Raw genomic sequence first — 24,221 nt, forward strand, 5'->3', positions numbered from 1 at the left:
GTAGAGTGAGCCATGCTAAATGAATGAAAAGGGTCTAAAACAGGGGTGTCAAACTCAATTTCATTGAGGGATACATCAGGGTTGTGTTTGACCTCAGGGGGATGGGAGGCATGGCCAGCTCGACATCACTCGTGTCAGGGGCACCTGTGCTGGTCCAAGCGCTTTGCCTGTGAAAACAGGCTCCTGAGCTCTGTTTTAGGCTGTAACGGCCTCTTGCAACCCCGTCAGCGAAAATGGAGCTTAGAGGCTTCTGGTGGCGATGTTGTGGCAGTGCAGAGGAAAGAGGACAGTCTCCGTCCTTTAACTCTGATTTTTTCACGATTGGGGACCCTTCAAAATGCGGAGAGCCTGGAGAGCCACGCGAAATAAGGGGGAAGCCTGGGGGATAGCGAGGTGAAAGGCGATCACCCGCTGTAACGAAAGGAAACCCGTTAAACATGGCGTGAAAGCATCTGCTATTGCGAGATGGCAGACCCAAGGCCATGACTAGTCAGAGACAATGCGGAAGCAAGGATATATCTAACAATCTGTGTCATTGAAGTGAGAAAAAATATCCCAAAACTGTAACAGAAGAGAAGAGCCTAAAGAAAGAGTAAGTTCTTGATTTTTGGTGAAAGAAGGAAGCTCAATTTGCGAGGGAATCCTCAAATCAAGCAGCCAACCCAGCAGAAAGAGCTGTGAGTCAGCAAATTAAAATAACTAAAGATTGAGAGAAGGGAAACAAAGAACTTTGTGGCAAGAGCTTTAGGAGGAGAGGGGCAGCAAGAAAGTGGCTGGGAGAGGATTGGAAGGTGTAATTTGAAACCCAGAATGAAGAAAGAATGAAAATAGAGGAAAGAAAAAAGGGAGATGGTACAGTGAAGACGAGAGACGGCTGAGTGAGCAAGACAAAACGATGGGTGACAGACAGCTAGAAGGCGGAGAAAAATTGGTGGTCCAGGAGAGCAGCGAGAGAAGTGAAAAAATGGAAGGAAGGCAAATTGAGACAGAGAAAGAGCAGTACGTAGCAGAAAGTTGGAGAAAGTAAAAGAGACAGAGAGAGGACAAGATGTGGCGGCAAGAGTAACAGTAGTGGATTGGCGGCAGACGGAGGAAGATTGGAGAAGGAAACTGCCTCCTTAGAGAGACTGTGAGCCGAGGAGGAGGAAAACAACGAAAGTGAACTGTGTTGGAGAATGAGAAGAGAGGTTCAGGAGTGGAACAGAAAGGAGGGACAGTGGATTTAGGAAAGAAAGAAAAATGAAGAAATGTAGGTTCGGAGAGAAAGTGTGAAATTAATAGGCTGCTAGCTAAATAAGGAAATATTAAAGGGATTAAATGTATAGGCTATATATTTAGATACTTAATATACAGATAAGAGTTATAATAATAATTGATTAGAGTTATAAGTATATTTTATTTACAATTAACTAACTGATAGTTATATATATATTAATTTGAGTATTGTGAGAATAATACATATAGACATTTATATAAATATATAGTGGTAACAAATAATTAGAAGCTAAGAGGATTAAGTTAGGGTATTAAGAGTGGATTAAGGTATAAAGGTATAAAGAAAAATTAAGAGAACAAACAGCATTGTATTCAAGTACTGCCAAGATTGGTTATAAAGGGAATTGAGTAGATTTGAATTAAGTTGAGAATTAATTAAAAGAGTACTGTAAATGTCAGATATTGCCTGCATATGATGCACCAGAGACTAGAAGGAGTTAAGTCTTTACAGACATCACAATGTGACTATATCAGCCAATGAACTCTCTTATTGGACTCTTACCTAGAAACCACTTGGATATCTTCCCCTTTTTTCCCTCTCTCTCATCTTTCTCTCAGCGAGACAACTCGTGAACTTCTCTCTCCTCTCAACATCTGAGTCATATAGTTAGGGTAAAAATGTAATAGGACACCTGTTCATTATCGTATGCATGTATATATTTGTAAATAATAAAAACAACCTTTTGAACCTGAAGCTGTATTGACCAAATAACTTCCTCATAGAACCAAATGAGCACGACCATCAATATATATCTGATTGAAGACCTGTTACAAAGATGTGGCATGGAAGACTGCAACCCCACAGATACACCCATGCGCACTGACTATAATAAAATTGCTTATCTAGACGGTAACAAGCATCATGATAAAACTCAATATCAATTCATCATAGGATCACTCTTTTATATCAGCAGATGGAGTAGACCCGATATATCATTAAGTACAAATCTCTTATCTAGACAAGTAGATGAGCCTAAAGAACAACATTGGCTTGCTATGAAAAGGTTACTCAGATATTTGCATAATACAAAAGATATGATCTTATTATTAGAACCTGATGAAGGGGTCACCCCAGAACTTATATGTTATTCAGATGCCGATTGGGCAGGGGATGAAAAATCAAGAAAAAGCACATCAGGCTTTATATACTTCCTAAATGGTTATCCCGTAGACTGGCGCGTTTGTCGTCAAAACTTCATTGCTAATTCCACGGCCGAAGCTGAATATGCCAGTGCTTCTGACGCTTGCACACTTCTCACATGGATATACAAATTAGTTTCAGATATTTGGACACAACCTTCACTACCTATCACTCTCCACAAGGACAATGAGTCCGTCATAGCCTCTTCAGTCAGGGATGATGTCAGCTTCAGATCTCGCCATATTGATATACGTTATAAAAATGTGAGAGACCTAGTTAAAAAGGGTTTTGTTGAATTTGTTCATTGCGATACCAAAGACCAAATTGCCGATTTCTTAACTAAACCTGTACTTGTGAAACACATTGGAACCACTGCAAATCAGTTGGACTGTACTTATAATTTTTTTCTTATACTTGTGTTTATTATTATTTTTGAACACTGTTCCATCACACTTGGCAATAGAAGGGGTCTGTCAGATATTGCCTGCATATGATGCACCAGAGACTAGAAGGAGCTAAGTCTTTACAGACATCACATGTGACTATATCAGCCAATATACTCTCTTATTGGACTCTTACCTAGAAACCACTTGGATATCTTCCCCTTTTTTCCCTCTCTCTCATCTATCTCTCAGCGAGACAACTCGTGAACTTCTCTCTCCTCTCAACATCTGAGTCATATAGTTAGGGTAAAAATGTAACAGGACACCCTGTTCATTATCGTATGCATGTATATATTTGTAAATAATAAAAACAACCTTTTGAACCTGAAGCTGTATTGCCCAAATAACTTCCTCACAGAACCAAATGAGCACGACCATCAATATATATCTGATAGTAAACTTGAGTAATATGACAAGCACTACAACGACAATATTGAGAACAGGAAAGAAAACAACATCAAGCCCATCACTAACACTCTCATCCCCATCAGGTGAGAGAACAATAGAAGGAATACTGGGGACAGAAAATATCATAATAGCATAATATCAAACATGCAAACTATGCAGACAATATTATTGGCCATTCAGGAATTGATGATGAAGATGCAGGAAAAAATGTCTAAAAATCATATAGAATTGAAAGGAGATATGAATAAATTGGACAATAAGATAGAGACAATACAACAAACCATTGAAAAAAATGAAGAAAGAACAAAGACAGTGGAAGTGAGGTTGGAACAAATGGGGAAAAATGTGGACGTGGTAGACAAAAAATTGATGGCAATGAATAAGGGACTCGAAGAATCAATTATCCACCTGGAAATTGAGAGAGCTGCATTCTATCTAAGATTCTAGAATGTAATGGAAGAAAAGGAAGAAGACTTGGGCACTATTATGGCAGGGCTGATAGCGGGAGTGTTACAAAGGGATAGGCAAGAAATATTATTGGAGAATGAAGACGCGTACTGAATTCACACAAACTACGCTAGGCGCAATAGACTGCCATGAGAAGTTCATATAAGATTTGCAAGAAAGAAAGTCAGACATAATTTATAAGATTACAAGAGATGACTCAATGATTTATAAGGAATAAGAAATATGAACACTAAAACAAGTCCCGAAGAAAGTAAGAGAACAGAGAAGAGACTATAGGTTTCTCACTGCACAGTTGATTAAAAGAAATATACTATTTAAATGGTTAATCCCAGAAGGGATGTTGGTATCATGGCAGGAGAGAAAGATCAAGATAGATAATCTAGACAAGGCACAAGAACTCTATGATCAGCTGGAGAGGGTGGAAGAAGAGAGCAATAGTAAAGAGGAATTAGAATCTAGAAGTCAGGAAGACCAGCAACAGGAGCTAAAAGAAATAGAACTGGAGATAGAAAGCAAGGAAGAAAAGGGACAAAGGGAAGGAGAAGGAGCGGGTTTGAGAACACAACCACAAAGAGATGTTAGAATCAATAGAAGACAGAAACCAATATATTAGTAGAACAATGGAAGAAGAAATTAGGCTAATATCGATTAATGTTAACAGATTAAATGCCCCTGCTAAAAGAAAACAAATACTAACAAAATTAGCAAAACAAGGTATAGATATAGTGTACCTACAAGAGGTACATATAAAAGAGCAGCATAGAAAATGTTTGGAATTCCCAAAATTAGGAACACTATACACAGCATTAGGGGAATAGCGGTATATATCAGGGAGGGAATAAAGGCTAAATTAAAATATCAAGATATAGATGGAAGAATTTTAATGATAGAACTACAAATTGGGCAGAAATCATGGTTGTTGGTGACAATTTATGCCCCAAATGAGAATCAAAAAGAATTTTACAGCAAATTACACAAAAAACTTAAAGAAATGGAACAGGAAAATATTTGCATGGTAGGAGACTACAATGCGGTGGTGAATGAAAAAAAAGGACTATGTTAGCAGTATGAAAAATAAAAAGAAACAAAAAATACTACCAGGATCATTCTTTGATATGGTACATGAACTCAATGTATTCGATCAGTGGAGGGAATTGAATAAAAAAAAAAGGGAATACACTTTCTTCTTGAACCCACATAAATCCTGGTCCTGATTAAATATGGCATGGATGAATGGAGATGTAGGAAAGGATATAGAAACAATGTCAAATACATGGGCTAACCACAATCCCTTAAAAATAATTTGGAAAGGACAGAAAAAAGTTAGGAGAAGGTGGACACTGAATCCCCATATTTTAAAGGAAAAATAATTTATTTTAAAGATTAAAAAAGCAATGGAATTATTTTTTATAGAAAATACAAAACAACCAACATCATTGCAAATTATATGGGATACAGCTAAAGCGTACCTAAAGGGTATAGCGATAGCTTATATAGCAAAAAGAGAGAGAGAGAGAGAGAGAGAAAGCAAATGCAAAATACACTGCAGGAGAGATTAAAAAATTAGAACCTAAATTACAAAGGGAGCCCCAGGATGAAAAAATTAAAGGGAAAATGGTTCTGGCTAAACATAAACTAAATATAGTGGAGCAAGAGGAAAGGGCAAAGGAATTGAAAGTGGCAAAACAAATTTTTTTTGAACATGCAAATAAGCCCGGGAGGTGGCTAGCGTATAAATTAAAAAAGGATAGGGAAAAAAGATTGATTCAGGAATTACAGGATGAAAATGGAGAGTTACATTACAAAATGGAAAAAAACAAAAAAAATAATCCAGAATTACTTTAGAGGTGCTATATAAAAAAGAAGAAATAGACGAAGAGAATATAAAACAATACTTAAAGGTTAATGGTTTGCCAGAACTAAAAGAAGAGCAGAGGGAAATATTAAATAAAGAGATACAGCCACAGAATTAAGAAGAGCAGTGCAAAAACAAAAAAGTAATAAAACCCCGGGGCCAGGGGAGGTATATAAGAGGACTTCCAGGGGAGGTATATAAGAGTTTGTATGAAGATTTTGAAATGATACTACTGGAAGTGTGTAATGATATATTGGAGAAGGCCAAATTAACAGACTCCTGGACTGAAGTTTATATATCCCTTATTCTAAAAGAAGCTACAGACCCCAAACAAATAAAAAATTACAGGCCAATCTCACTGTTGAACACAGATTACAAAATTTTTACTACTATAATTGCGGAAAGGAAATTAATATTAAATGAAATAATACATTCAGACCAAAATGGTTTTTTACCTACAAGACAAATTAGGAACAATATAAGAATGGTGTTAAATGTCTTAGAGTACTATAAAGCAAATCCTGAAAAACAGGTACCACTAATATTTTTAGACGCCCAGAAAGCATTCAATAATCTTAATTGGCAGTTTTTGTTCCAACAGATCAAAGATATGAGATTTGGAGGGAAGTTCAAGAAAACAATAAAGGCGATATACATGACACAAAAAGCTAGTGTGATAATTAATTTGGATAACACAGAGAAATTCGAAATAAACAAAGGAGTAAGACAGGGATGCCCAATGTCACCTCTGCTTTTCAACTTGACATTAGAAGTGCTGCTAACCCAAATTAGATACAATAGAGAGATAAAAGGACTAAAGGTAAAAAAAGAAGAACATAAGACACAGGCATTTGCGGATGACCTAGTGTTCTTCATAGAAGAGCTGCTAGAGACAGGAAACACCTTAATGAATGAAATAGAAAAATTTGGGACAGTGGCAGGACTGAAAATTAATACAGACTAAAATATTAGTAAAAAATTTAACTGAAAAAGAAAAAGGATTAGAAAAAGATTTGGGATTGCAAATTGAAAAAAAGATTAAATATTTAGGAATTTGGCTTACTGTAAGATGTTCTTCAATAAAAGATAATTATAAAAAACTGATACAACAAGTGAAAAAAGATTTAGAGATTTGGGGAAATTACAGTTATCACTACTAGGAAGGATAGCAGTGATTAAAATGAATATATTGCCAAAATTATTATATCTATTCCAGACAGTCCCTATAAAATTGGAAAGAATATTCTTTGAGGAATTAAATAAAATAATTTAAAAATTTATTTGGTTGGAATACAAGGAAAATCAGCTGAAGATGTTTTACAGATAGAATCTGTCACCGACAAGACTGGCAAAGATATACCCGAACAATAGTGCAACATGTTGGAAATGTAAGAAATCCCATTTATGTTTATAAATGAACATATAATCATTTATGGTGGACGTGTCCGGCAGCAAAAAAAAATTGGTCAAATATTAAGAAATGGATAGAACAAATAACAGAACAGCAAATAGAAAAGAAGCCAGAAACATTCTTGTTAGGAATTTTTACAAAACCATATTCCAAAGAAATAAAATATTTGATGGTACACATCTTAACAGCAGCATGAATAACTTACACAAAGAATTGGAAACAGGAAAAATCCCAACTGAGGAAGAACCGATAGATAAGATTTTATAGTGGACTGAGATGGACAGATTAACAAAAGAAATTAAGGAAAAAGAAGAGACAGATTATTATAGAATATGGAATAAATGGTATAATTGGCTCAAGACTAGAAATAAAGAATAATAATTATAAGGAGAGATTAGAAGTACAAAATATATATACAACAAATGTATGAAGTGGAATAAAAATGTATATAACATTAATGTAGAAATGTGTAATATTAAAGATATAATTAAAATACATAGATCTCTATAGGGGGAAAGGGAAAAAAAGAATGAGGGGAAGAAGGAGTAATAGATTAATATATAGGGGAAGAAGATAAAGTAATAGATGGAAGACCACTATGAAACAATGCTTTAAAAATGATAAGATATTTATATGTTGTATGTTGTGTAAATGTCAAATATGTGTTTTAATAAAATTACAAATTTTAATTAAAAAAATTATTTGGTTGGGTAAGAAAGCACGGATAAATATGAAAACGTTACAAGATAATAGAAGCAGAGGTGGCTTTGGACTCCCAAAATGGGAACTTTATTATCAAGTTACGGGGCTATTATGGATCAGAGATTGAATAAACTTAAGACAATAAAAGGGTTTTAATGATTGAAGGACATGACCTATAGGCAGGTTGGCATGCCTTCCTATGGGATAAACATAATAAGGCATACTCATCTTTTTACCAACATCAAATAAGAGAAGCATTGATATGGACATGGGGAAAGGTTAAAAGGAAATATTATATGAAATTGCCAAACTGGGTTTCACCAATAGAGGCAACGATTTATCTGAACACATTAGATAAAAAAAAGATGATAAGATATAAAGAACTATTAGATAGCCAGGGGAAGCTTAAATCAAATGAAGAATTAAAAGAACAGGGTATAATTATTGACTGGTAGCCATATCTACAGACACAGTCGAGATATAGAAAAGATATGGAAGAATATGGAATTCAAGGGGTACCACAACAATTGGATAGAATATTGACAGGCAAGGGAGAAAAATTTATAACAAAAGCATATAAATATCTATTAGAGGTAGAAATGGAAGAAGAAATAGTGAAGGGTCCAATAATAGTATGGGTACAAAATGTAGGCCGTAATATAAATTTAGAGGAATGGAAAAAATTATGGAACAAAAACTGTAAATTAACATTGTCAACTGCATATAAAGCAAATCAGAACAAAATGTTTTATAGGTGGCATTTAACACCAGCGTGATTGGCTAAAATGTACACAAATATGAAACCGGACTACTGGAAGTGTAAATATAAGGACGGAACATTTTATCACATGTGGTGGCAATGCCCCAAAGCAAGGAAATATTGGGAATAGATAAGGAGATGGTTACAGGATATAACAGGAGAACAAATTGAATTTAAACCTGAATTATTTTTATTAGGAATAATTAATCAAAAGATAAAGAAGCAGCTCCAATGTATCATTTTACATATAGTAACAGCAGCACGAATTGTTTATGCCCAATGTTGGAAAATTGAAAATATACCAGCCAACGAGAGGATTATTCATAAGATATTAGAATGTGCCGAGATGTATAAGCTCACATTAGAAATAAAAGGCAAGGAAGAACAGAATTTTACGAGGTTTGGAGTAAGAGGTATAAGTGGTTAGAACTGAGAAACAAAAATGTATAGAAATAAATGTAGATAACTGTAAGAGACACACAACACAGTACTGTTAAAAAACGCTTATTGTTATGTAAATTGGAAAAATGGAAAAAAGAAAAGAAAATGGAGCTTGTGAGGGCCGCCCGCAGCCCTCACAAGCTCCGTTTTTGCTGGCAGAGGCATTGCAGGCCAGTCTTTTGCTGTATCCAGGGCAGCCCCATGGGCAAGATCTAAGCACACCATGGGTCGGATCCAGTCCCTGAGTTTTACATCCCTGGTCTAAAATTTGTAAAACTGCTAAAAAAAAAACTGTTTAAAAAAATCTCATGACAACAATGTTCATTTGCAAACAGAAACAATTAATCTTTTACAGAAAAAGCATGAAAAAGTTAATCCTCTCTGTTTGCAAATGAACATTGTTGTCATGAGTTTTTTTTTTAACCCTGGTAACACCATTTAAAACTCTGATCCATACCTACTAGGTAAGCTCTTTCTTATAGGTACTTCAGATTCCAGAATCTCAAAATTTGTCCATGATTTGGGAGCCAAAAGTGTCCCGAGATTGAAGGGATAACCATACTTAGTATATCATCATTGCAAAAATTGTGGACATGTGCATATACCCAACACTTTGGTGACAATGTGGGTTTTTTTTCTAGAGTTATGCTTGGGAGATGACAAGATAACTCTAGGAGAAATAAATACTCCACAGAATTATTCCCAAGCACTGTGTCTTAGGCAAAAAATATTTGCCTCAAAAGACAATACTTTTAGTATGTGTAAAAATATGCACATTTTTCCCTTACTGAAATTTAAAAACAGCATCTTCCATTAAGTAATTTCAGGAACAGAGAAACCCAGCAATATAGAGGAGAAATAAAAAAACGTTAATGTAACAGAGGAGTTTCCTATTAGATGAAACTTATTTTATTCAAATATTTGAAGTATCATGGATTATAGATGTATTATTTCTTTAATGCTAGCAAACTCATGATTTGCCACAAAAATGCATCATACTAGGGCATCTCTCATGTCATAATTTAGATAATATTTTTCTTCAAACACATACAATGGAAGTCTCTAAATTTGTTTTTATTTGCTCTAAGTGATTACTGGGAGAATAAAATAATTTCAACAATTACGATGCACTCATCCTTTCAACACAATGTTCCCACAATTATTTAAAATCAGTTAAACTCACCAGTAGCTTCAGTCACAAAATCCATACAATATTTGGATCTCACTAAAGAAATTTCTTCCAAGGGGAGAAAAAAAATAAGAGCTCAAACGGCAGGATTTCTAGATGATATATTTATATTTCCATTAATAATGATCCATTTCTAACAAAAGTGTCACTCAACTTACAAAAATCTGTAGTCCATTCTCACAGAAAGCGACTGAACTGTATCAAGAAGAAAGCTGCAAATGAAGCTTCCTGTAAGTCTATTTAGATAATGGTTTAAATCACATTTCAGTTTCCTGTGAGCCTATTTGGGTATCAGCCAATTCTGAAGGCAGTTTTCTTGAACAAAAAAACAACTTTCCCAAGAGCTTTTCTAAGTCCAGACCCAAATTCAAATAGGTACTAGTGTATTTTAACTATAAAATCATTTTGGCTGAACAGCAGAATGTAAAACAGGACTACTGGCCTTCAAAACTCTGGGCTGCATCAATTAAGAATCTTCTGTATCCAATGCCATCTAACTGTTGCATGGATTTTTTACAGTCCAAATCGGGTAATCCTAAAACAGAGGTAGTCAATAAATGAAATAAAATAGCCAGAGATTTTGGACACTTTAGTCTAGGGGTCACCAACTTTTCGTGCCTCAGAGACCACTAAATTCATAATTTTAAATCCCGTGAACCACTAATATGATCTGCCTAATGACCGGCTGGATGGGCGTGGCTAGGTGGTCATGTGACTGGGTGGAAATGGCCACCTTGATGTCACTCATGTAGAGGGGCGCCTCGCCAGCCTCTACTTGCCTCTCCCCTCCCCCCCCACTCCTGGCCTCTCTGCCCGGGCTCCTTAGGGCCCCAATAGGAAGCAGCCACCATGAGAAAGAGTTGGCAAAAAAACTGGCTCAGTTCAAATTGGATGTGACCCAGAAGGAGGCTCAGCAGAAGCATCTCAATGGGGACTACGAGCATAGGCTTTCCAAGCAGAGGGAAGACCTGTGGGAGTGCAAGGCCAGGTATAGGCACCTGAAGGCTCAGCGGGCTGAGATGGTCAGCCAGTTCCAGGCCATGATACAGTCTCACTGGAACAAGGCCCTCTGGCTCTTCACCACGAGTGGCACTTCCCTCCAGCCTTCACCCAAAGCCTCACACCAGGAGGCTGAAGCAGACCCCAAGTAATTTCTGCCTCCCTCTGCCCCACACAAAAAGACCCCGAAGGAGGAGACAACACAAGTCTCTGCAGCAACACAAGCATTCGTTGCACGTATCCTGCAACGTAGTTTGGGGACCCCTGATCTAGTGCAATATAAAAAATGGAAATAAGTTTTCTGCAGACCACTAAAATTTTCTCGTGGACCACCAGTGCTTTAGTCAACTGACTTCAAACAGTTAGCAGAGGAACATATCACTTATTGGAAAAAACATGTGTGGCTGCCACCTGTTTCCACATATATTAGTTATACCCTCAAGTCCATCTTCTCAAATGTTGCTTTTTTCACTATTATATACTTGTTGAGATAAAAAAAAGCTTTCTGTTCAACTAGTTGATTATTAAAGGATATGTAACAGCCAATCTGACACACTTGAGAAGTATTAAAGTATAAGAATGTTTTACTGATTAAAAATAAGCTATAGCTCACTCTCAGGAAAATCTATTTACTCATTTATCTTTACATTTCAAATAACAGTAGGCCCTGGTATAAACTGTAAACACCAGAACTGCTTTCAAAACATAAAGCATTTGTCTAAACTCCAAACTCATCAATTAAAGTATGCAATCATGAATTAAAATCCTTAAATTGACTAAGATTGATTAACTGAACAAAGTTTCTTTCAGGTTTAATGAAAAGGCTAAGAAAGCACAGCAATAGTTACTGCCTATTCAAGCAAATAACTTGATTATTTCCTTTTATTGCTTTAGCTGTGGTCCCACAGACAAATTTGTGGCTCATACAGTTATAATTCACTGAATTAGCTGATTTGAGCAATTCAGGAGAGACGTTGTCAGTGCAAAACATTTTAAATAATAGCTTTCTTAAGAGGTTACAGAAAGAAATTTTCAAATTGTTCACATATATCAGCAGAATCTGGGGGGAAAAAAAGCTGTATATTGTACGTGGATATCTACAGTGACTAAATTAAGTCAATGTTAGGCTATAGATGAATTTATAAGTTAGCAGCCAGTGGTATTATTTCTGCACAAAATAGTTTTTAATTCCTTTGTTAAAAACAGGAAACTTTCAAATATACTTCATTGTCATCAAACTTCTATCATATTGGGGGTGTGTGGGAGGAGGGGAGGGAGGAAGGACAAGCGTTAATTACAAACCAGAAGCAGACTGAGAAACGAAACTGAAGAAATTCACTCCTATTTTCAAAACTGCAAGCTAAATACCATTAAGAGCAATGCATATATATATATATATATTAAACATATATATTTATTTGAAATATTTTTATCCTTTTTAGCCAAGAATAGGTTATATGCAGTTTGTTCATTTTTTTAATGATTTGTTCCACAATTATAGCTTTTTGTTTGCTTTTTAAAATGAGTATATTAAAGTCCAATGAACAATGAAATTCTAATGCCAGTTTAGGGGTAAGTATAGGATCACAAATACTGCAGGTATCCTACATAAGAAATATGCATCACTGATGTAACTCTTGTACAAAAAAGAGCATGCTTACAGATGAAGTAATTAGTGGGAGAACATAAGAAACAACAGCATAGGCATGACAGCAAGATGCTCCAAATAATTAAAGCCTTTTTGAGTGGTTTTGCATGCAAAAACAGGTATTGTATCCCTGCTGAGATATTCCTAGAGCTTTGCTTTACTCTCAGCTGACCATTTTAATATTACAAAGATGTATGCCTTCAGCCATTTTGGCTCCTATGATTTACTTGCTGTTTTAGAACAAAAGAAATTGAAATCAATACATTTCATATTTCAAAATTGTATCTTTCTGCATTTCTCCCACTAGTAGCTTTTACATCTGAATAACCTTAGTAATAATTTGTAATTTTTTTGTTCAATAAATTATTTATTATGAATCATTATAAATTCTGGTTAGAACTAATATAAAATGCTGCACTATAATATTATTATACAGAACACAAGTGGACACTAATAAAACTACATGCCTCATCATTAAATGTTAGTTTTAATTTGCTTTTGCCAAATGTAGGCATGAAATTAAATCCTGAAAAGATACCCAAGTCAAGAGGAATTTCTATTGTTCTTTTCACATCTCACACATCTTATTCTCTAGCCTAATAGAAGAAAAATGCAGATCATTAAGAAATATTTATTTTCACATTGCATTTTATCTCCAAAGCACAGCAGCTTCCTCAAAGAAGCTGTTTTGTTTTTCCCCTGTTTGTGCTGAGCTCTCCTTAACTGAATAAAGAGGATATTTTCGTTATTATTTCAGAAATATGTCCAGAGACAAAAAAGAAGGAAAAAAGCCATGGCAGAGTAGATGAGGGCGGTGCTTTTATCACTAAGTTACAGTATCCCTGGATGGAGGCTGAGATTAGTATGCCTATTTTAGAACTCATTGAAGTCGTGCTCCAATAATCTTAATCAGAAATATAGTGGATGTGAAAAAGAAGAGGTAGCTCCCGACAAACAGAACATACATCCGCACGCCCACACACAGGCATACCATGTTTCCACTGTAAAAAAAATTAACACAAGCTTTTTATTTGCAACAGATAGCTTTACAGAACAGGGTGTTGCCCCACTCCAAACAGAATCTAACCATTTTCACCATTCTAGTCCATAGACACTTCACACATCTGTTTCCTCAACAGCCTTGCCAAGCTAAAAGGCTGATACAAATCTTTTGTGTTTCTATCTAAATTGTTTTATTTAAAATGAAGAATTTTCAGCTGGAACAAGAATCATTAAAAACTGGATCCTTTCTTGCTAGACAAATGGGAAAATACAAGATTTTTTTTTCCAGAAATGGTGTGTGGAATCAATTCTTGCCCTTAACAACAAAAACATCACCAGGTAGAGACTATCCTGATGTGGCACATGAGAACGTATTTTCCCCAGCCCTGTGCAACTTCAGAAAGCAACCCTAATTTGGAACAGGAGACTGAGATGGTAGGATAATAGATAACCCCCACACACCCTGTATATACTAAAGGCCATCAAATGGGTATGGTAGTTGGAAATATTTTTACGACCTCATACATCCTGAGGGCATGCAGTTCAGGACAGACTTAGAAGGATTATTTTCCCTACCAAATTGCCACCCATTAGCATTAGTAAACATTAGTAAATCTCTTTCAATACCATGGCAAGGTTAAATTAAGCAAGAAGGCTACTTTAGCCTTTGCGCCTAATTTAATGGCCTAATCTGCATAGGAAGTTGAAAGTCTGTCAAAAGGAACAGAGGAATTCTAGGTTCAAAGGGAAATTTTTGCTTCCTGCCAAAATGGCAACCTGATAACAAAGAAGGGAAAAAGACTTTGCAACATGTTATTTGCATCTCTAATTTAAAGCACTACTTAAAGAGTAATTTTTCTCTGGCTGCTACACCACAGATCAGAGGGAAAAAGGCAGACCTGAATATAATGGGGAAATGCACAGAAAATGCTGTATACTGTGGCATTCCCTGGATCTCACAGCTTTTATCACAATTACAAAAGCAGTGTCATGCTGTCACACTGCAAGCTATGCCCCTTTGGGGCATATGTACAGCATCCTATCACACTCAGAAAAAGATTGGAATTTGCGTGGTGACACCGTGACACTGCTTTCATCAGTCAATCCCCAGTTCTTCCCATGGCTACTGCTAGTTGAAATATATAGGTTGACATATATAGCATTTACCTGAACATCTTTGCTGGTTCAACTCAGGGTTATACTGTAAGTTATTCTTCTAGGTAGGCAAAAATGAAGGCACACATTCCTTTTAAATTTCAGTAGGAAACATGTTTACATGGTTAAATCCTTTTCCATGACAAAAAAACAACAGAAAAGAAAGGGAGGGGAGAAGGAGGGGGGAAGGCCTGTATGTAGAAAGCATTATGTTACACAAGTTAAAATCCCTGCATTTTACAGTGTGTTGACGTATACAATCATTGTATTCTTGGAACATCACTTCTTCTGCAAGCTATTTAATATTTTGTGTGTGTGTGTGTGTGTGTGTGTGTCTGTGTCTGTATATCTGTCTGTCTACCAAATTGATAGTAACTCTGTTTTATTAAGTCACAATTCTTATTTCTTGTAAGGGAAGCCAATACTGTAATCTCAATTTATGAATAGTTCTCAGCATAAAATTTAAACAATATTCTAGATATTCGGCCAGAAACATTCCTCCATAGGTTTTTATCACAATGACTTGCATGATTAATCTCTTTATTCCAAGGCTAGTTTGGATTTCATATGAAAGAGCTAAGTTTCAAATAAGTTCTAATAAAATGCATTTTCAAATCCATTTTGATAATTTTTACCATTATAACATCCTTTTATTGAATTAAAGTTGGTTCTACAACTTTCTCAGCATAATTTGAAAGTCCAGAAATGTCCTCATTCTATTCATCCCATTGGTGCTTAGAGATGCATTTATCTCTATTACCCAAAACAATTTCAAATGACAGAGGCTCAATTATCATAATTTTAGTTAATGCTGAAGAGAGATGTGCAAAATAGCACTATTATAACAGCAGCATTATATATCTGGGCTCTTTTATAATGAGACACAACCATATGGATCAGTCTTAAGCCAGTAGTTCTCAAGTTACAACCATTCATACAACAGTCATTTGAAATTGCAGTAGTGTTGAATGAATGGTACTTACGCCTTGTCCCCAAACTTAATGGCTGTTGCAGTTGTCCCTGATCAGAATTTGGACGCTTGGCAGTCTGGCCACACTTACAACTGGAAGGTTACTTCCAACACACACACCTACCTATCTCTTTCCCCCATCTGCCCTTTTGACCTGCTGCACTTTGTAACGCCTGCTGTTCTGCATTCCATCATCCCCAGCTGACCTTCACTGTCTTCTTGTTCCTGCTGCTAATGAGGTATATCCACCTCACCATTCACAAGGAAACTGCTAAATATATGAGCTGGTGATTTTCTTGCAGGATCAGGGGATGATGCCTCATATGGCCAACAGCTGCCTTGTGAAGGGGCAGGTTGGGCATACCTTGACAAGAGGAGGAGGAGGATTAACTGGGGTAGTGGAGTGTAGGGTGAAGGCTGCAGTTGGGGAGGGGGCTTTTATTCCATGTTCTTAGCTGAGCCCCAGAATTCTTGGATAGCTCAGGCTTTGTGCAACCCTTAGGTCTGCTAAAGCTTTACACTACACTGCAGTTCAGCAGCTGTTTGCCACCCACAAGGCAGGGTACAAGCAACCTACAGGGCAGAATGAGTGGGGGAGGGAGGACAGGCAACTGAGCAAAACTGAAGGGGACCAGGGTGGATAAAAATCAATGATTTTTAAAAAAAAATTAAAAAAATCAAAAAATCTTTATTTAAATCGGATTTTTTTTATTTAAATTGGATTTTTTTATTTAAATCAGATTTTTTTGATTTTTATCGAATTTATTTTAATAAAAAACTTTTGGGGTAAAAATCTATCGTAAGATAGTTTTCTATTTAAGATACATAAATAATTTAGTTTATTCAGCATGAAATGGAGCTTAGTTATGTAGCACAAGGCTCTATATTCTGCAACACTGGGACTATCGGTGAGTCAACAGCGGGTCAAAGGAGTAGCAGATGACAGTTGCTCTTTAAAAATTATGATTTAAATCGAGTTGATTTAAATCAAGTCTTTTTACTAGTGATTTAAATCAACTCGATTTAAATCAAATCCACCCTGAAGGGGACCAACTGTCTTATTTCGGAAGAACTGAGTCTTAAGGCTGAGTGGGATCAGAATTCAGAAATGAATTCAATCAGGGCAGGTTAACAATAGCAACAGGGAATGCCAAGATTCCCATTGCCAAGCAGGTTTACAACTACATTGGCAAATGAAATTCTGGCCCCAGTTGCATTTGTAGCTTGAAAACTACTTGTATTAAAGGTTTTCTGTATCCAAGATGGTAGAAATGAACAAGTGGATGGATGCAAAACATTTTAATTTGAAGATTGCTTTGTTAATCACATTCAAAACTACCCCACTCAATGTAGTGGTTTTTTTTTTTAAAGAAATCAGCAATTCCAGAGGCTATTGGCATCATAATTTCAACAGGAACCACAAGGCTAGAAAAACAGACTAATATCTACATTTCACCGAGAACTTAATCATACCAGTCCACCTATTTATATCCCAACTGAGTTGAAAACTGAGTTCACGTGATCCTTGCCCACACTGGGATACAGTTTCGGATATCCCCCAAATAAACTCCTAATATTTACTTTTACATCAGCTAGATATCTAGATACATATTTAGTGAAACTCACAAGGGAAGAGAAGTTAGAAGTAATAAAATAATAATGTCAGATCAAAACTATTTACTTTCCTGTTTAAGGGATGGTGCAGTTATGCCATTCTTCTAAAACTATCTATGATCTGATCTAATTTTACATTTTAAAAGAAAAATTCACAAATTGCAAAAGACTGAAAACATAAGAAGCTACTTGTATTAGGGAAAAAAATACAATTAGTTATTCAAACTGATAAAGCTTGCAAACTTCCTGGACTGCTGACAAAGAGGGAGTTTAAATAAAATATTGCTAAATAAAATGAAACTTTGTTGAAATAAAAATGTGAGAATAACTTAGACATCAGGCACCAAAATCCATTGGCAAAGCCTCTACCATTATAATTAAATCAGAATTCCTAAAGTTTAACTGCAACTTCAGCTATTGTTTTGTTTTGTATTCTGGCAGGATGTTTAAAACAATTATGTTCAAAGAAAAAAATTCAGGGAGTATCAAGGTTTAAGTCCAAAAAGGCCAAGAGGAAATGAATGCTGATATGGGAAGCAATAGATAGTTTTTAAAAATACAGGTTTTATTTCTGTTTTACTTGAGATATGATGCAGTATTTCTTGCCATGTTACTGCCATGTTACTGTAATTTAAAAATAATTACATATTAAGCATATCATAATCAGATCCATTTCTTTTGAAAGGGAAAAGTTGAGTTGTAAAGAATAGACTATTATCTACAGGGCTATATTGTTGATTGTATGTGAACAGCTGTTAAGAATGTGGCTGCCAAACATCTGTAAACAGCTGCTCAGTCTTCCAGTTTTAACATAATCCAGAACAGCTTTCTTTCCAAATGATTGCCAACTTGAGGTTGTTCTCAAGACATATAAAAAACCCTTATGAGAATGATTATTAAATGTTCTCCAATGATGAAGAAGGTGCCAAGTAATGTTAAAGCTTGTTTGCTTTATTAAAGTTTAAAATGTGGGTGGATGGAGTAATCTTCCCAAATACACACAGGAGCCAGAGGGTTGCAGCAGTCTGGTAGTGATTCAGATCTACTTATCTTTAGACAAGTACATACACTGTACACGTAAGATTTTAATTTTAAACTCTAGCACTTGGTTTCTCAACCTTGACAATTTAAGACACATGCACTTCTCTGGAAGAATTCCTCATGCTGGCTAGGGAATTCTGGGAGTTGAAGTCCATGCATCTTGAGCTTGCCAAAGTTGGAAAATCCTGCTGTAGCATAATACTGGGGAAAATCAGCATCCTTGTCTCCAACAAAGTACTTGTCATGCCATGCAGACAATACCAATGCAGACAAGCAATGATATAATTCAGTGCAAAGAAACTTCATACTGGTAAACCCTTGACTTACAAGCATTCATTTAGTGACTATTTGAAATTACAACATCACTGAAAACAGTGACTTATCAGCTAGCCATACCCTTACTTGGATTTGAACTTGGGCTGTCTGCCTATTAGCGAATGTTAACTGCTTGAGGGCTCCTGGATTGGAGCTGAAAGGTGAAAGGGAACCAGTACGCTCCCTCCCATATTGGGGGTAGACCAAAGTAAACCATATTGTCTGCAGCAATTCAATGGGCAAATGAATATTTATAGTAGTTCTGTTTTATATCCTTGAGGGTATGTCAGTCACTAAACTATTTGATATCTTTGAATACTGCTCCAGAATGCTTTATTGCCTACAACTGATTCCCTTTTTTAATCACAACCATGTTCATTTTGGTTTACAGTACTTGTAAACAACCCCAATGTCAAAAAAAAAAAAAACTCTAAGTAACATAGAACATCCAATAAGTCCCCCTCGATCATAATAATAAATAGCAAAATCCAAAAGATTTGCTGCACTTTATTTTAGTTTTAATAGTCTGTCCTTTATATTAAATAATGATTTTAGAAAAAATGTTTCATGCTTCATATAATTTATGGAGCAGTTACATATCCAATAGCTTCTCATACCAAATTTTTACAAACAAGTGTTAACATCTGTTGCTTTGGATTTTGCAATCATTTTTTTCAGATTACCTTAAGTAACTTCTTATCAATATATACTTTATACTATATTTATGCTTCTTATAGGAGGAGATGACCTTTTGCCTTCCCTAATCAAAAGCAGCCTGCCCTTTTGCTTCTTAAGACCCACACCCTCCTTAATACTTAACACTCCTTGCTACTAGGAACCTTAGACCTGACCTTCATCCCAAATTCTTGTTCCTGTGTAATTTGAAGTGGGAAAAACTGAACTGGAAGCTCTAACAATAGATATTTGGATCTGTAATTATTTAATTAAAGAAGGGCCAACTGCAGATAACACAACTACAGCAAGAACAGAAACACCTGCTTGCCAGGGGCTATGATTGCCGAAGATCAATGATTTATATAGACTTTGGAGATGCTGGTTACTAGACAGCAGGGTGGATAAAAATCAATGATTTTTTTTAAAAAAATAAAAAAAATTGGATTTTTTTTATTTAAATCTGATTTTTTTGGATTTAAATCGGATTTTTTTTTTATTTTTATCGAATTTATTTTAATAAAAAACTTTTGGGGTAAAATCTATCGTAAGATAGTTTTCTATTTAAGATACATAAATAATTTAGTTTATTCAGCATGAAATGGACCTTAGTTGTGTAGCATGAGGCTGTATATTCTGCAACACTGGGACTATCGGTGAGTCAACAATGGGTCAAAGGAGTAGCAGAGATGACAGTTGCTCTTTAAAAATTATGATTTAAATTGAGTTGATTTAAATCAAGCCTTTTTACTAGTGATTTAAATCATGATTTAAATTGAGATTTAAAGCAACTCGATTTAAATCAAATCCACCCTGCTAGACAGGAACAAGGAGAGAAAGAGATGAATCAAATGGCAACACATCAATTGCAGAATCAAATATAAACTTAACCTTGTAAGGTTTTTACATATTTGCCAATATATATATTTAGGTCATCCAGCTGCCTCCGAAAGCAAGTTCATCAGTGCAGCATGGGAATTATGAAAATTCCTGCTCATTGTTCAAGAATGAATTGGGCACTCAACCAGGGGTTAAATTCACTTACCTTCCCTATTGGTTTGCAAATGTGTCCACGCCGTGTGTGCTCACTCTGCTTGTGCGCACCATTGTCTGTGCATGCGCAATGCCTTCTGCACATGTACAGATGCTTAAAATGTTGCAAAAAAGCAATGTCATGATATCTGTGCAGGTGGGCGGAGCCTCTTGCAGCCGCCACTACCGGTTCGCCCGAGCGGTTCAGCCAGAGAGAACTGGCTGAATTTTACCCCTGCACTCAACATGGCTAATTGTTTTAGCTACATCACATCCATTCCAAACATTTTTCACTCTTTTTTTAAAGTCATGAACACACTTTGTAACACTTCTGTGCGTAAAGACTTCCCTTATATATTTCAAGTAGTTTTCAGTCTTAGGATCACAATTGGATCCTGAATTTCTATTGCTAAGCAGGGCAAATGGGTTGCACCCAGTTTTATTACCTTTTTCTTGCCACGGTTATTTAGTGAATCTGGCTTTCGCCATTTTTGCTTGAAGTAAGCTGGCTGAGGTGGTCACAAATAGCGATTACATAACCTTAGGACACTGCAACTATCATAAATTCATGCCAGTTACTAAGCACCTGAATGCTGATCACATGACTATGGGGATTCTGCAATGGCCATAACTGTGAGGATTTTAATTTTTTGTTTTAAATTCTCAAACAGCATAGGTTGCCAGAGTCACCAAAGGAATAACAGAAAGAATGGGAAGAGACCTTGGAAATCTTCTAATCCAGGGGAATCAAACTCGTGGCTTCATGTCATCACATGAAGTATCGTGATTTTTTTCTCCTTTGCTAAACCTGGGGTGGGTGTAGCCTCCACACAACACATCTGGTCTGCAGGCCGTGAGTTTGACACACCTGTTCTAGTCCAACCATTTCAGGCAAATGAAATGGCAGATCTCCTCTTAAAAACCTTCAGTGTCAGAGCACCCACACTTCTGGAGGCAAATCATTCCACTAATTAATTGTGGAGATTGTTTGTGATTAATTAAGGAGAAACTATAGGAAAATGTATCAGACCAGGAAGAATATGTCCCAATAACAAACCAATGGAATCAATAATCAAATTCTACCCTCGATTAAGAGTTGATTAAGGCCAAGTTGGTTTTCTCTGTTTCTGAAAATGACTTCACTGTTTCTTCTGCCTTGCTCTTTCTCCATTTTACTTCTCTTTGCCATGTAATCATACAGACACTTATGACATTAAGCTTTTTTAAAAACAGAAGATTTTCTATTTTAATCCTACCACAGACAAAGATAGGTGTATCTGATCGGTGTAGGTTTTCTAACATAAATACTTAGAATTATTGAACTGATCCATTATGATTCAACATAAACATTCAGAAATACTGAAGTGAGACATCACAATCCCAGAAGCAAAGCTTGACTCCTAAGAGTTGAGATACCAATAGAAAGGAACAATGTTATGACTAGGTTTGAAACCCTGGCAGCTGTGAGAGAAGTGCTAGGAAAGTCCTTTGCCTTAAACATCTTGAAGAATTGATGTCAGCCGGAAGAGACAATATCATCCAAAATGGAACAAGGATTTCAGTCAAAACTGAATCAAGATTCCTTTGTTCATAAACAAAACTCCAAACTTTTTTGCACTCTAATATATGTGATATCCCTAATTCTATCTCTATCTATCAGCAATGACATAATTACCAAGCTATCAATACAGGTTTTATTAATACAATGTTTTGACCAGTAGTGGGTTTCACTTACCTTGCAACCAATTCGGAACTGTGAGCACTCGCCCATGCGCAGAACCTTCTGCACATGCGCAGAGCGTCCGTGATGATGTCCGGGTGGATGGGCGGAGCTTCCCGCCGCCGCTGCTACCAGTTCACCCGAACCGGGGCGAATCGGTAGAAACCCACTACTGGTTTTGACCTATTATTATGTATTATGCTTGAATATACCCCTTCCACATAATTGTATTTTACCCCAATATAAAGCCAGATGGCAGTGGTTGCAGTGGTTTTGTTTTTCGAACAACTCTAAAGATGCATCCTACTGAAATATTTCAGAGCTTAAACTGTTATTAGTTTTAAAAGAAACCATGAATGGAAGACTTACAATTTCCACTTTGTTACTCGGAAACTCATAGTACAACCAATATTAAATGCTAATATTATAAAGCTATGTTGTATTCTTTGCCTAAGCAAAAGACAGAATAGAAAATAACACCCTGTATATCTTATTTTCAATAAACTCAGATGGCCTAATATAAGAAGTAGAGCAAGTTGATGAAACAATCTTGATTTAAAATACCTACCCTGTGAGGGCAATTTTACACATTATTTGCAAGACATTGTGATAATCTCTTATCAAATTATTAAACTAAATGTATCTGTCATAGGAAAAATTTCTCTAATGCTACAACACACAATTTTCTTGTTTACATCTAATCATAGCATCATCTTCCCTGGGGTAAACAGCCACTTGCTTCAGAGAATAACCAAGAATTATTGGTGCATATGAGAAATAGAGACCGTGAGAAGAAAGTCTTTTATCAGCAACTTAGTACAGGACGAATACATGAACACTTGCCATTAGACATCCTTTGAACTTTGCATACCTGCTATGAATATGTATATATAATGGCAAACTAGAGTTTATGAGTGTATGGAAAACTACCAAGATGGAGCTTGCATAAAGGAGGGAAGTGGGAGCATCTGTAGAGAAGTTCAACGTATATAAAAAATCATTGAGACTTCATTTGTGCTGTCATGGCTGCTATCTTGACTTTTTTTTAAAAAAAAAACTTCTTCTCTGTATACTGCTGGACATGGGGGACAGGAAACAACACAGATATGTGGTTTTGTTGCAGCCCATAGTTGTATTCTGAATCAGAAAAAAGAATTGGAAGCAATAATTTGTCCTACTCTAATAACTGATAATGCAAAGCATCTGCAAACTCCAGTAATAAAAGTCAAAAAAGCCCAATGAAAGATGGGACTACAATTACATATAAAGAAAATCGAACTATGACAACAGGTAGCCTCAGAAAAGACAGTGAAGATATAGAAGTGGTAGTGGTAGTTGAGAAACACACCACAGACTAGCACTTGCTGGAGCAGCCATGAAGGCCTCAAAAAAGATATTCAGATCCTGTTGTGAGTTTATTCCTACATTGATCAGAACAGAACAATTATATTTCCCCTACGGAAGTAAAATTTGGACTTTAAAAAGGCAGGATTGCAAAAGTATTGATGGTTTTGAACTTGGGTGTTGGAGAGGATGCCATAAAATATCATCGGGAGCCAAGAAAACAAATAGATCACCAAACAAATCAATCCAGAGTTCTCACTCAAGACACAAAAGACCAGGCTCAAATGAGCATTTTTCTCAGAGCTGGGGTGGGCGTGGCCTGCATGTGACACATCAGGCCCATGGGCCACCAGTTTGACACTCCTGGGTTAAGGCATAGATCACCTTGTAGAACATCTATCTGATCACTAGGAGTCAAAAGCAATTTAGTGGCACATAATTAATAAATGTAGCATATAAATACACAAGTTAAAATTGTTCTGATGAATTTAAGTTTTTTAAATCTATATTTTAAATGTTATTTGTTGCCTTGAGTGTTCATCAGAGTAGAAAAGCAGATATAAATTGTTTGAAATAAGCCATCATTATTATATAAATAATATTATAATATCCCAAT

General features: G+C 36.0%; 1 protein-coding gene across 21 annotated transcripts in view; it reads right to left on the minus strand.

The window, feature by feature from the left end:
• Positions 1-24,221, minus strand: part of ZMYND11 (zinc finger MYND-type containing 11) — a 115,496-nt gene that overhangs the window by 65,275 nt on the left and 26,000 nt on the right. The window contains exon 1 of one of the 21 annotated variants that reach the window (XM_087893047.1): positions 10,088-10,323. The exons of 19 other annotated variants lie outside the window; for them this stretch is intronic. The gene's annotated coding sequence lies outside the window, so the exon portion shown is untranslated. Of the gene's footprint in view, positions 1-10,087; positions 10,324-24,221 lie in introns of those variants that run through there. One more of the 21 variants, XM_034402069.3, reaches the window with a different exon arrangement.

The sequence above is a fragment of the Pantherophis guttatus genome, chromosome 4 (assembly GCF_059756535.1).
Source record: "Pantherophis guttatus breed Tessera chromosome 4, ASM5975653v1, whole genome shotgun sequence".
NCBI lineage: Eukaryota > Metazoa > Chordata > Lepidosauria > Squamata > Colubridae > Pantherophis > Pantherophis guttatus.